The following is a 16,323-nucleotide window of genomic DNA, read 5'->3' as shown; positions in this document are numbered from 1 at the left end:
TTTGTCACCTTGCTTGTGACTGATTTGAAGTTTTAATTATGTGATTACTTTAGGCAGTTCCTAAAGTAAGATCATCTGCATCAATGTGTAACATATGAATCTTAGCTTGTTTGATGCAGGGCACTCCTCTTGTTACTTAGATAGCCTTGATAGGGGTATTACCCCTAATTTACCTCTTAGATACTTATGAGTATCCTTAGGTAAGGGTTTTATGAAGATATCAACAATTTTTTCTTTTGTATTAACATATTCCACCTTCACCTCTTTATCTTGAACTAACTCTCTCAAGTAATGATACTTGATTGCAATGTGCTTCATCTTTGTATGCATCATTGGATTCTTTGATATATTGATAACACTTGCATTATGACAATAAATTATCACTGAATCTGTGATTTCTTCCTTCATTCCTTTGAGTAACTATTTGATCCATACAATGTTTGTGCAATTTATTGCAACAACAACATATTCAGCTTTAGCAATAGATTGTGAAGTACAATTCTATTTCTTACTATTCCATGTAACTAGTCTCTTGCCTAAGAAAAAATCTCCTCTACTGGTGCTCTTTTTTACATCAATGTTTCCAGCCCAATCATCATCAATGTAGGCTCTCAAATCAAATTTTTCATTCTTCTTGTAGTATAGACCAAACTCTTTTGTTCCTCTTAGATATCTCGTTTTTCTTTTCACAACCATTAATGATTCTCCCTGGGATTAGAAAATAGTGCAATATTAGGTTTGCTATGTACTACATATTGCAATTTTTCAATCATAGACTTGTACATTGTTTGGTTCACCTCAGCAGAATCATCATTCTTTGACAATTTGTGTCCTATCACCATAGGTGTACTAACTAGTTTGAAATCCTCTAATCCAAAAGTTTTCATATTTCTTTGACATACTTTGACTAAGTGATGTATATACCATATTTCCTCTTATATACTTGCAAACCCACAAAAATTTTGATTTCTCCAAACATAGAGATCTAAAATTCTTACTTCATCTGATTTGCAAAATCCTTACATAAAGCATCTTGACTTCCAAATATGATATCATCAACAAATATTTCAGATAAAAAAATACCTTTTCTTTTCTTTGTCTTCATGTATAGATTGCTATTATCATCATTCCTTTCAAATCCAATCTTCATGAGATAATTATGAAGTCTCTCATACCGTGCTCTTGGTGCCTTTTTCAAACCATATAGAGCTTTGTGTAGTTTACATACCATGTTCTTATTGTTAACATCAACAAAACCTTCTAGCTATTCTATGTAAACTTCTTCCTCTAATATCCCATTCAAAAATGTAGATTTAACATCCATTTGATAAACTTTGAAACCTTTGTATACAAAATAAGCAAGTAGAGTTCTTACTCCTTCCAATCTAGCAATGGGGGCAAATGTCTCTCCATAGTCAATTCCTTCTTCTTGTGCATATCCCTTGCAAACTTATCTTTCTTTGTCCCTTGTGACTTCACCATTTTCATCTAGCTTGTTCCTAAATACCCACTTGGTACCAATCACATTTTTTTCTTTTGATCTAGGAACTAAACTCCATGTTTTGTTCTTCTCTATTTGTTCAATCTCTTCTTCTATGGCTTTGTACCAATTAACATCTTCTAATGCATCTCTTACTGATTTGGGTTCCTTTATGCTCAAAAAACATGTTTCACTTCTCAATCTATTTATTTTCATTGGTCTAGCTTCTTTATCTCCAATGATTTGATCAGCAGGATGATGTCTTTTGACATACTTAGACAATTTTAGTTTAGCTCTTGTTTCTTCATTTTGTCTTTCAACTTTAAAATCACTATGTATATCTTTGTCAGGTATATCAACATTTATTTCATGTGTACTAATCTCATAATCAGAATTTGCAACCATTTCATTATATAACTTGGCATCTGAATGTAGTTCAGTTCCTGAATGCAACTCTACATTCATAGGGTGTGACTCAATAGTCACTGTAACTTATTGTTCATTTGTTACTTGATTTGCAACATCTTCTTCAACAAGCATTCCTTCATAAAAGTATTCAAATGATTTTTATTCTTCTAGCTCTTTCATATGTTTAGCCTCATATACTTCTGTATATTCGGGTGAATCCACAAAGTTGGGTCGCAATTCCGCGGAAGTCAAATCCGTGAAATGAGACCTCGTAGAAACGGGCACCCGATTTTAAAAAATAGGCACCTGTTTTGGCTCAGGTGCCCGACCCTAAATTTAAAAAATGGGCACCCGTTATTTTTAAAAATCGGGTACCCATTTTTTATTTTCAAAAAACGGGTACCTGTTTCTCAAAAAATTTAAAATTAAAATTTTTAAGAAACAGGCACCCATTTTTCAAAAATAAAAAAATGGGTACCCGTTTTTTAAAAATCGAGTACCCATTTTTTTAAAGTAAAAAATGGGTACCCGTTTCTTAAAAATTCAAATTTTTAAGTTTTCGACAGATTTTACATGTCGCTTTTTAGCTTTTCAAAACGGGTACCCGTTTTTTGAAATTCAAATAACCAGTGCCCGTTTCTTACAACATGAGGCGGGATTTATTTTTCCTGCCTCGAATTTTGGTTTGAGACAGGCTTGGTGAGACCAAGCCTATGCCTTGGCCTCTCAAGATTTGGCTAAGGCATTGAACTAACAAATTCATGCCTTGCCATAATTTTTAGAGGGTCTTCCCGATCAAATTTTTTACAAAAAAAATCCATTATAGCTCTCACTGTCCTGATTTCAAAAATATAAATTTTATAGAGTTATGATTTTATTTACTATTTTAAAAAAAAATTTAAAAAATCAAAGGTGGTACCTAAATGTAAAATAGCAATGTTCACTAAAACTTTAATAACTTTTTTAGTATTTTTTTTTCTTAAATTAATTTATATGTCATCAATCTACATTCAATTCTTTTGAAATTAAAAGAAAAAAAAAATTGAAAAAAGTGAAATTTTGATCAAATTATGGTGTCCGTACACGAGAGGTTTTAAAATTTTCTTTCATAGCCAATTAAAAATTAATAAAAAAAAATATATTCATTAAAAAATTCAAGAAAAATATTCTCATCAATCTTTGGTGTGTCAGGTAACTCTATATAAAAGGATTCACAAAAATTCATTCATTTGTGTCAAATTATGGTGTCCATACATGAGCATGGTATGGTCCTGAAACAGGCATTTTAAAAAAGTGATTTTTAAAGATCCATACCAAAAAAATAATCTATCATATGGGTATACAAATAAATTACATATTCAAAAAGAAGATTCCAGGCACTACAATTTTTATTTCAAAAGTTTTTTTATATTTAATCTCTAAATGGCTCAAATTTTGGTATCAATTGACAAAATATTTCAAAAACAGGAAAAACACTTCCACTTTTTGGCCAAAAGTGAGACCCAACTTCTTGCACTGACCCATTCATCAAAGTTCACATTTGCACTTTCCACAATTTTGTTAGTGTTAGTATTTAAACACTTATAAGCTTTACTTCTTGTGGAGTATCCTAGGAATATACCTTTACTTTTTGCATCAAGCTTTCCATTTCTAACATCTTTAAGAATGTAACACTTACTTCCAAATACCTTAAAGTATTTTATGTTGGGTGAGTATCCATACCATAGTTCAAAAGGTGTTGAATGAGTACCTTTCTTGATTTGCACACAATTCAAGATATAGATAGTTGTGCTTACAACTTCTCTCCAGTATTTCAAAGTTTCTAGCATAGTACATTATAGATCTATTCCTCCTTTTAGCTATTCTATTTTGTGGAGGGGTTCTAGGGGCACATGTTTATCTTTTGATTCCTCTATCATTATAGAACATCTCAAATTCATTTGATGTGAATTCTCCTCCTTTATCAGATCTCAAACACTTTAGACTTTCACCTGTTTGCTTTTCAACTTTTGTTAAGTACCACTTAAACATTTGGAAAGCATTAGATTTTTGTTTCAGAAACATAACTATCATCATCCTAAAATAGTCATCAAAAAATAACATTATGTACTTATCTCCCTTGTAGCTTTGCACATCAATTGGTCCACACAAGTCAATATTAACAATCTCTAGTATTCCTTTAGAGCTATAAGTTTTACTCTTAAAACTTGACATTGTCATTTTTCCTAACTAAGATTGTTTGTACATCACATTATTAGGCTTCTTCAACTTAGGAAAACCTCTAACTTTCTTCATGTTACTAATACTAACCATGTTATCAAAATTAACATGACATAACCTCTTGTGCCATAGCCATACATCATCAAATTTTACAACAAGACAATTAGCATTCTCTATATCAAGATAGAATAGATTAATTCTAGTTTGATCACCCTTTCCAATTAGTTTCCCATTTGTTCCATGTATCTTAGCAATCTTGTTTTTAAATTCAACCTTACATCCCAAATTGTTCAGTTGTGACACACTCAACAAATTATAGTTTAGTTCTTCAACATAGTAAGCATTGTCACATGAAATCTTCTCTATGAGTTTGAAAAAATATTTTCCTTTTATCAAACATGGTGCATCATTACCAAATCTTACATTATTTTCATCATAACAATTCAGGGTAATGAACTTACTTTTGTCTCTAGTCATGTGATGTGAACGTCCATTGTCAATGATTCATCTATCATTCTTGTTCACACAAGTCACAAGTGCAATTGCATCATCTTCATCAGATTCGCCCTTCATTGCAACATATACCACCTCATCATCATGCTCATTAGAATCATCCTCTTCAAAAATGTAGCAAGAATTCTTGTCTTTGTCTTTGTAATCTTTGTTGTATTCATCTCTTCTATTCTTGTATTTGTCACCATCTTTGTAGTTCTTCTTCTTTGGGCATCTAGCAGCAATATGACCAACCTCATTGCAATTGAAACAAATGATGGGTAACTTAACTTTGAACTTGCCTTTACCTTTATAGAATCTTCTTTCCAGTAGTGCTTCAAGCTGTTCAACATTCTCCTCATTCGTATTACTATCACTGGATGCATACTTCTTTTTCTTCTTCTTCTTTTCATCAGGTTCCTTTAATGACAACTTAGCTTTGAAAGTAGATTCAATCTTTTCAAGTTTGTAATTATCAAAGTTAGATAGCTCAAAAGTAGTGAGTCTACATACTAGACCTTCAAGTGATAGCTTACTTCTTGGAATACATCTTAGTTCTTGAATTGTAGAAACTCTAATAGCATATATAAATAATAGTTTTCTCAAGACTTTACTTAAAATAGTTTCATCATCTAGTTTTCCATTTTCTCCTCTTATTGCATTGACAACTTCTTTTATCCTTTCAACATATTGAGGAATATTCTCACCTTCTTCCATTCTCATATCATCAAACTTACCTCTGAGGCTTTTAGCTTTGGCTCTAAGAACATTAGTGTCTCCTCCACAGATGGTAGCTAGGGCATTCCACATTTTCTTTGCACTGTCAAGACCTTTCATATCATCAAATTTGACATAGCTTAGGGCAGAGGCAATCTCCAACATTGCCTGGTTGTGTTCTTTCTTCTTCCTCATAGCTTCAGTAGTTGGAGCACCGGTAGGGTCAACATGTTCCATAGAAATGGTAGATTGTGCATGATATCTAAGTCCTACAAGGTGTAGCTTCATCAAACTTTTCCATTCAGGAAAGTTATCTCTATTGATCTTAAGTACTTCTCTTTTAGACATCTTGATCTTTCTACTTCTAGTGGTTTCAAACTAGTTCTCTTAAGAAGATGGCTTTGATACCAATTTTTGGAATACTTTAGAATAATTGAGAGGGTGAAGGGGGGGTTGAATCAGTTATCCAAGGTCCAAATGTATAAATAATTTTTTTTACAACTCTAGTGAACTCATAAAACATTAATACTCATGCATGCATCCATAATATTATGTAATCACTTAAAAATTGTAGGTTACTATCAAATCAACTTACAAAAATGAAAAGCATGAAACAGAACAGATTCATCAACACAGTTGACACAATGATTTATGTAGAAACCCAATTTGGAAAAAACCACCAGTAACATGCTACTCTTTTTCACCCTTTTGAAGTGATGCCCTATGGAAGACCAACCTTGTTAAAGGTTACAATACAAACTATTAAATGTGACCTTCTTAAAGGATTTTAATCACCTTGTTAGGAGTGAGCCTTGTTAGAGGACTTTAGGCCATTCACTTGGAATGCCACCCAATTAAAGGATTTACAAATGACTATTAGGTCAACCTTAATCCAAAGGATTTACCCTAGACTAATACAATTGTTAGAGAGTAACAGTAGAGCTTTGATATGATACAACTTACAAGTTCTCTTGTAGATTATAGATCTCTTATCAGTTCTCAATTCTTCTTGGCCTTCATACTTTGTAGCTTTCATAGCTTGTTCACCATTCAAAGAATTCATCTCCTCAAGCCTTCTTTCTTAACATGCCATTGCAAACTCTTCTGTTAGGTCACTTGATGAAGAAAAAAAATTGACTCCTTGTCTCCCTTAGGTTCTCGTGCACGAAAAATTTGCTTCATGAATAAACATTCTTATAAATAGAAAATTAATATATTTTTATGCTGATTTTCCATCATCCAAATTTAGGGTTTGAATGGATTAGGTAGTATACAATATATCTACCCCATATCTCATGTCTCTTCTAGAAACTTCTTCTAGAATCCACTTTGAATTTTCATTAAAATGGTTTACCTCAAATTCTGTGCTACCAGCTCATCAACCTTATCTTCCACCTAGCTCATAAAATCTAAGAAAATAAACTTGTCAACTCAAATTTATCAAATCTCTGATCTTGTAAATAATATAGTAGCTAAGCACTATCAACATTCTGGTGCTTAGCACATACTACATTTCTCAACATCCACTGTAAAATTAGTCGGCACCTACTAAAGTTTAATGGTGCTTGACATCAACTAAACTTTACTCGACATCAACTATTTTCTGGACATACATTAGAATGAACTATTACTCGACTCCAACTAATTTTTTGCTTGGCTTGCTTTGTCTTTGCTTGGCACCTACTAACCACTCGGTCAAGCTTGGTAGACAAACTTTGTGTAACTTGTTCTTCTAAATTTTCTAAGTGTAACCATCATTTGTAACCTTATGTAGATTAGCAATACATCATGTCATCACTATCTTAATTGATCCTTGTACTTCATTACATAATAATAACTCAACCTTTCCTCTAGGTGTTATTGTTACATCTTTTGATCAAATCTTCTTCATCAATCAACTAAGTGATAGTACTTGAATCTTATAAGTAGTTGTTGTTAGGATTACACTATGGAGAGAAATAACAATTACATGCAAATATAAACAATACCAGAAATAATAGATCACATAGAAAAGAACACAAGACACCAAGATTTAACATGGTTCACCCAATCCCTAGGCTATATCCACCAAATAGCAAGTCTGATATTATTACGATCCAGTGATTACAACCTAATTACAATTTGTACTCCCTTACAACTCAATACCACCGTAAGAACCAATTTTTGCATCACAACACTGAAACAATCTCTAACCCTAAGCCCTTTTATACAAGTATTTTTACCACTTTAGGGTTATAATTAATAATTACATGTCAGCCCAAAATCCTAATAAAATAGGGCCCAATTTTTTTTTTTGCCCGAAGAATTTATGAAGTATGTACATACTTTCTTGACTAGTCACCACAAGCTAACAATTGTCTTACCAGCAAATAGTAGGTTTGACATCAGTGAAAAAATAATGATTGAAACACATAATCTTCTTCAACAATCTCCCTTTTTCAATATTATATCTCAACAATGATCTTTTCAATCATATCTCAACACTTATGACCTAGAAGAGACGACATAGATGGTGTTGCTAGCCAATATGAAGAGATTAAAAAAGATCAAAAAAATAATTTAAGAATGGATCTATGCATGTTTTTTTATTTTTCTATATCCAAAATTTCTTTTTTGGAATATGAAAAGTAAAATGGAAGTTTGATAGGCATGTGCTTTATCAAATTAATGACTTCATTGAACAATTAGTGTTAGAACTTTTAGAATAACTGAGAGGGGAGGAGGGGGTTAGTCATCTATACAAGTTCTAGATGTACCAATTGAACAAACAAACACTTAAACAACTTCATTTATTAGCATTCAATAACTCGACCTCTATAGTCAATATTTAGGAACATCAGCTAGCAGTTGACTACCCTAAATGTAATAGACTTGCAGAATGTAAACATTAACAATGAATCACCACAAATAGCATTGGCACAACTTTGACACTATGATTTAAATTAGAAACCCAATTTGGGAAAAACCACTAGTAAAATGTCACTAACTTTTCACTCTTATGAAGTGAGCTCTTTTAGGAGCCAACCCTATTAAATGATACAAAACACACTATTAAATGTGACCTTGTTAAAGGATTTAATCACCCTATTAGGAGTGGCCTTTTTAAGGACTTTAGAGCATTCCATAAGAATGTCACCTCGATGAAAGAATTTACATATGAATGTTAAGTCAACCTTGATTAAAGGATTTCAATACAAATACAATGATTGGAAAGTAACAACAAGTTTTGATCTAAAAAGTACAAATCACTTTGTAAATATAGATCTTTAATTGGTTCATAAGTTGATCCACTATTTGGCCTCCATTGTCATCTCGATCTTTGATTCTCTTGGCAACCCTTCAAGAAATCACACTTGTTCTCTTCATAATTCTTCTCAACCTTCTACTTAATTTCACCTAAAAATAACATCAACTAATGCTCCAACCTTTAACCATTTTAAAATTTTTCCCTAGTCCTTCCTTTAATAGGTAATTCTGATCTTTAGCTACTTAAACACCACTGTATATTTTAGGGTTATGATCAGATTTGATAGATACAATGAATATGTCCATATTCTCATTCATCATCTTCTTTTCTAGAAAATTCTTCACAAACCCTTGAATAGAAACATGCAAATATAATTTCCCTTGATTTAAATATTGTAGGTCATCCATCCTTATCTTCAATAGGCTTTCCATATTCTAATAAATCAACTCTGTCGGCTAGAAATTACAATTTCTCATAAACTATTAAAATTTTGTTCCTTGCCCAACACTATGTTCTAATACTCAATAACTACTATATTTCTTTCTCGGCACATATACTGTCACTCAGTCAATATTGATGCTCAGTCAACACTATTTCTTCTTGGAACATATTGTGGCTTGGTCAACACTAGCATCACTCGGCACATACTTCAAATTCTTAATTTTCTACTCTATTAATTGGTCAAGCCTATGCATTTGGTCTATCTTTGATTGCTTCTTCAAGGCTTTAGTATAAGTGTCTTCTCCACTTGAAATATGATTTAAACAATCACTTTATCTTGTTAAAGTTCAACTAGTCAAGTGTCCATTTGTAGTTTCCTCTTTAAAACACAACCTTTCCTCTAGATACTTTTGTGATGACCAACTTTTCAAATCTTCTTCATCAATCAAATAGATATGACACTTAGATTAGATAGCAAACTATCTCACCAATAAGGTTTGACATCAATGACAACATAACAGTTGTTCCAATTGTAGTTTCCAACAATCTCCCTCTTTTCCATTGATGGCAACACCTCTAGTTACCATGTAATCCAAAACATGTATTATATTGAGAAACTCTCTCTTTGTATAATATTAGATATTCATTAATATCCTTAGTTTTATTATGATTCACATCTCTATGTCTAACAATCTCTTTCTTTAGTTTCATTATGATTCTCATCTATGCAACACATATGCCCCCTCTATCATATAAGATCATGAAATCAATCAGATTATTTTTTATTATTGACAACACCTCTTATAAGTTCTATGAATTTCCTCTACTTCCTTATTCACTCCCTCTTGTTGATCACATCATAGGTAACTGCTTCAATATTTTCCCTTTTTATGGTAACTAAATTACATTATTCTCCCTCTTTGACAACAATTCCAAAGACATTTCAACTCATGCATCTTTTCCATGTAGATTTCTTCATGTCAATTCTGAATTCATCTTCTATTATCATTGTATGATTGATACAACATTATGTCCTTCTTCCTCATTACTACCTTAGGAAACTCCTAAAGTAGGACTATCTAGATCAATTTGTAAGCTAGTATGATCAACACATTTTATGCAAAAGCACCATCTTTTCTTAAGTAGCTTTGGCTAAGGGAATCACCCCTAGTTTACCTCTTATATATTCATGAGCATCTTTAGGTAAAAATTTAGTGAATATTATTAGAGTAAAAGGTTGATTTTAATTCATTTATTAAATTACCTTTACTCCCTTCTTAATATATCCCTTTATGCTCTTGCATTTCCATTTAATAATTAATTAGTAATTATTAAATTTTATTTACCTCTTAGGTTTTCCTTTTAGGTTTTCTATCTCCTTCTTAAGGATTGATCAGGTGTAAGTTCATTCATTCTATTTTACACAAGTAAATTCAATCTTCGTATTTATTGAGAAAACCCCTCTCTCTCTACCTTTCTTACTTCCTTGCAATAGGTTATTTGCATGTAGGATATCTAGAGATCTATAAAAAATTTCATCATGAAATTCCACAAATATATCAACTATTTTATCTTTAGTGTTCACATACTCTAATTTCACTTATTTGTCTTAAACTAGCTCTCTCAAGTAATGATACTTGATAGCAATATGCTTTTTTTTTGTGTGCATTACAGGATTCTTTGATATGTTAATAGTACTAGTGTTATCACAATAGATAATAACTAGATCAATAATCTCTTCTTTTATATCTTTTAACAATTGCTTTATCCATATGATATTTGAATAATTTATTGTTGCTGCCACATATTCAACTTCAATTTTTGATTGAGAAATGCAACTCTTCTTCTCGTTTGTCCATGAGATTAGTCTCTTTCCTAAAAGGAATGCACCTCCACTTATGCTCTTTCTATCATCAACATTTCTTGCCCAATCAGAAACATTAAATACCTTCAATTCAAAATTATCATTCTTCTTGTAATACAATCCATAGTCTTCTGTTCCTTTTAGATATCTCAATATCATTTTCACTGTCATAATATGATTCTCCTTAGGACTTTTTAAAAATATTGCAACTATCTCAACTACTAATGCAATATCAGGTCTATTGTGAACAACATATTGTAGTTTTACAATCATTGATCTATATAATGTGTAGTTAACATTAGTAGAATCATTACTGCTAGATAACTTATCTTCAATGGACATAGAAGTACTAACTGGTCTTGAATCTTCAATTCCAAAAGTTTTTAAAATCTCTTTGATATATTTAAGATACCTTCCTTCATTTGATATACTTGTAAAATAATAAAGAATTTAATCTCACAAAACATTGACATTTCAAATTCCTTCTTTATTTCATCAACAAATGATTTTCATAATGCTTCTTGCCTCCAAATTTGATATCATCAACAAAAAAATTAGATAAAAATACCTTATTGTTCGTGCCAATCTTCAATTACATATCGCTACTATCATTTGTTCTTGTAAAACCAATCTTCACCAAATAGTTATGTAGCCTTTCATATCATGTTGTAGGGGTTGTTTCAAACCATATAAAGTCATTTTTAGCTTACACACCACATTCTTCCTATTGGGATCAATAAAACCTTCAAGTTGCTCTATGTATATTTCTTCTTCAAGTATCCCATTCAGAAATGTGATTTGACATCCATTTGATATACCTTAAATCCTTTCTAAGTGGAATATGAAAGCAATGTTATAACTCCTTCTAGTCTTCCTATATGGGAAAATGTTTCCCCGTAGTCAATACCTTCTTCTCATGCATATCCTTTGCATACCAATCTAGCCTTGTTCCTTGTGACTTCACATTTTCAATGAGCTTGTTCCTAAATACCCACTTTGTTCTAATAAAAAAATTTACTATAGGCCTAGGTATCAGTGTCCATGTTTTATTCTTTTCAATATGCCCAATTTCTTCATTCATTGCTTATATCCAATCCTCATTCTCCAAAGTATCTTTCATAGATTTAGGCTCAAACTCACAAAGTAAGCATGTATCACTTCTGAGTCTTTTTCTTATCATAACACTAGATTATTTATCTTTAATGATTTTCTCAAGGGCATGATATCTTCTAACATATTTTTCTAGTACATGTTCTTTTCTTCTTTGTTCTTTAGCAGGTTCATCTTGAAAAATCATTTCAAGCTCATTATCTCTCTCTGGTTTAGGTTATGGTTCATGTTCAACATTTTTGACATTGTCTTCTTATTGATAAATTTCTTTTGTCTATGACTCAACATTGTTATGTTGTTGCTCAGCACCCATAGTTTGTTTCTCAGCAACTGGCTATTGCAACTTGGCATTTTCATTCTATTGTTAATTTGCAGCTTTATTCATTAGTTCAGGTGGGGTGTTGGGAGCATTGTCATTCACATATATGAATGTATTTTAGTCTTGGATTTTTGTCTTGCATTCAACTAAATTCTTTTCTACATACTAACTAATTTTCACATTTGTACTTTCCACAACTTTTTTAGTTTTAGAGTTCAAATACTTATAAGTTTTTCTCTTATTGAAATATCCTAGGAATATGTCTTCATCACTGTTAGCATCAATTTTTTCATTTCTATTATCTTTTAGTATGTATTATTTTCTTCCAAAAACTTTGAAATACTTTACATTAGGAGTATACCAATACCATAATTCAAAAGATGTAGAATTTTTACCTTTCTTTGTTAAGGTCATGGATCTTCTGCAAATGTTTACATTTCTATATATGATTCTATTTGGGAAAATTGCTAGAAGAGCAGACTTATAGATTTCAGTGTGTCTTCTGATCTACAATCTAGCCCTCCCTTATACCTAACTCAAGGTGCATGTTCATTGAATGGACATGTCCCTCTCTAGGTTGGCATATTTAACAACATAATTGTTTCCTCAAGATTGGTGCCCATTCCAAGAGTTACTAGTGGTTAGTAACTAACTAACCACATTAGTAAATAAGAAGGCTTATCATAGCCACAAGGAAAATGTCAATCTATTTAGAGGGGACAATATGTTCTAGTGACCAATACTTAAGGGAACTCATGCATCCTGATCAAACTGATCTGAAAATTAGAACACTTGTCTTGTCAAAGTTACAAGGAATTAACGCTCCCTCTTAACTTGATAAGATAAGTAATAGAGACATATCTAGCAACATCAATAGAGATGACTAAGCATAGATATACACTCTATACCTTTTTGAATTTCAAGCATGGTGTATCATTATACAAATGATACCTGAAAATACATCATATTACAAATCTTTTAATATAAGTTATCACTAAAGCTTGTGATCAAATCACTAAGCATCATTTGTAATACAAACTATCAAATCACCTAGGCTTGTAACACAGGGTGTTTAACAAGGCTTGTGATATGAAATATTACCTAAGCTTGTGATAACAATATTGCATAGAATGCAATACTCAAGATAAAGATTAGATAGTTAAATTCTTGCTTTACCTAAGTTGCACCGTTTGGAGTTTTAGAAATTTCGTTCTCACAACATGATCTTGATTTTGTCCAAGATCTAGATTCTACCAGCAATTCATTACTAGAATACCTTACATAGGATAAAATCTAGAGAATACTTAAATTCTTCCTTTATCCAAGTTGTGACTCATAGGCACACAACATGATCCTGAATTAAGATCTTCCAATACACTAGATAAAATGTAGAGAATAATTAAATTCTTCCTTTATCCAAGTTGTGATTCATAGACATAGAAATGCCTCCATCACAACATTATGTTAAATACATCCAAATTTGCAAGTAGTTCTCTACTGGTCAGAACATTATCTTAGAGATCGTCACCCCTTATAATGTCTTTATACAAGTGTTCATTATTTTAGAGATTGTCACCTCTTAAATAACAAACACAAATGGTAAGGTCCCATAACATTCAATATCCTGACAATAATATAAATTATCATAAGAATACAAAACAATACAATCATACCTGGATCTTTCCAGAAATGATCACTTTCAAAGAGGTTTAATAAGAATACTTGCTTTCTAATTTCTAGTACTTAAGGATAAAGTCTAGAGAATAATTAAATTCTCTCTTTGTCCAAGTTGTGATTCATAGACATTGAAATGTCTCTTTCACAACACAATCTTGAATCTATTCAAGATTTGCGAGTAGTCCTCTACTAATTTAAAACACCATAAGATCATTTGTTGTCACTGCAAATTCAAGCTAGAAGATTGCTTAATATTTTTACAAACTAATGCTGCAAGAATGTTTGCTGAGAAACGCTTCCACACCATGACATTTATAAAGGTAGGCCCATCAGATGGTTGCTCACTTTAGATTTTCTAGACTCCTAATGGATATCAAATCTTTCGAGCTCCTTATTCAAGGTTGCCTTGATGAGATGTTGGACTCCATCTGAATCCAAAAATTCTTTCCTACAAGAACATTCTTCAAAAAAAAAAAAGTTCAAGGCATATACTCTATACAAATGGAAGATATTTATAGACATAAAGTAAAAGAAGAGTTCAAGTACAATAGATACTTATCTTTCCATCATAACCTTGATGAAAGCTTTTGTACTTTATGAGTATACACCATCTTGACATGGTACACTCATTCTAATTTTGTATAACCTAGATCCTAGGGAGTCAACTTGATCTTCTAAGTACTCTCCTTGACATATAACCTTCTTATAAGATGATACTTATGATTTCTCTGCTACAAATTCTTTATTACTCGAGAATCAATAAAGCATGGTCTACTCCCTCTAAGTCAAGATTCATCATTGAAGATCATTTAGCTTCTCATTTTGTCAAGAAGGCATGCCATGCTAATATTCATGATCTAGATGTCACTTTATTCCCTTCTTTCTAAGAGAACCAATATTGATAATATGAATAGTTATAAGGTTATCTGTAATGCATCTTTTCTAAGTCCATAATCATTAACACTCCCTCTTGGACTTGAGGGAAGATCAAAAATGCCTTGAGTAAAATGATCTATAGTCTCATGATGTAGTCTTTATTCATGTGCATTTCATCAATGATTATATCCACGAGTTATCTTCATTGATTAACTCCCTCTGGAAAAAATAAATCAAGTTTGCCTAAGATGATAGAATCATTTATTCTTATTCTAAGGTTCCCTTTTATAGTGGATCAAACTTATTCTGAATGGGATTTTCCTTTTAGTAGAGTGGCATTCAACTTACTCACTATAAATTCTCCAAATGTCTCCATATCCTGAAATAGACAAACAATTTTATACTTGTCAATGATCATCTCAAATCTATCTACAACCGGTATTGATAATGGAGATATTATTGTTTTCAAGAAATCTGTATAAAGGCAATCTACAGGTAGAAAAAAAGTCAAATCCACTGTGCACATCGATACTTTAGATTTTGCCAAATGTTATTACAAGTCAAATAAGAATTCAACCGGTACACATGCATATCGAATAATCTTGCTCTCCCTTTTAAATTATAGCTCATAATTTAAACAAGGTGTTTTCCTACATGTAGTTTCCTTAGAGTCTTTTCCAGTGGAAGGAAATCCATGCTTATGTAGTCACTACTAGATTTGACACAATTTTCTCCTTTGCATGCAAAGTTGGTGGTTTAGATATCACACATCTCTTTATTTCTCTTTCATATTATGTACTAATACTTCTCAGATACTCCAAAAACTAAGCAATACCATAGCAGGATTCTTAATTCTCCATGGTTGAATCCATATTCAATCTCCTCTATTAGTGTGTGGGACTCGATGCTTGTACATTTGAAACTCCTCTAAATGTATTACTTAATGTATGCCCTTTATATATTCTGTACACCTCCACCTTTTTAATTTTTTTTATCCTTAAGAGAATAAATTCTCCACTCTCTATTATTCATGAATTTGAGTTCCCCCAAATAATTAATCTTAGGTTTTCATAATTCTTAATTTAACTATAATTCTTGGTTTGATGTAACACCAAATCTGAAGCTATCAATCTTAAAAGTCACGAAACCTCTTTTATGTAGGATTTGGATCTTACATGTGTGTGATATTAATCATGTCTAGTTCCCTCCAATAATCTACAATCACTATTGTTTCTATCGCATGCTGAATAATATTTTGGCTCCTAATGTTGTCATTATCGTCAATGGAGTTTTATTGTCTCTTCTTGCTAATTATAGAATTCAATCCCTATTTGTGATCTCCATCATGTTCTTAATACTCATCTGATAAATAGAACACTAGGATAAAATTCACACACATTGGTTATTCCACAAGAAAATCATCTTTGGATCTTGTCTCTACCACTCAATGTTGGTTGCGCATTCATCGAAAA

This window comes from Cupressus sempervirens, chromosome 3, assembly GCF_028749045.1.
Source record: "Cupressus sempervirens isolate cs-2001-9-10 chromosome 3, ASM2874904v1, whole genome shotgun sequence".
NCBI classification, from domain to species: Eukaryota; Viridiplantae; Streptophyta; class Pinopsida; order Cupressales; family Cupressaceae; genus Cupressus; species Cupressus sempervirens.
This window is presented reverse-complemented; position numbering follows the sequence as displayed.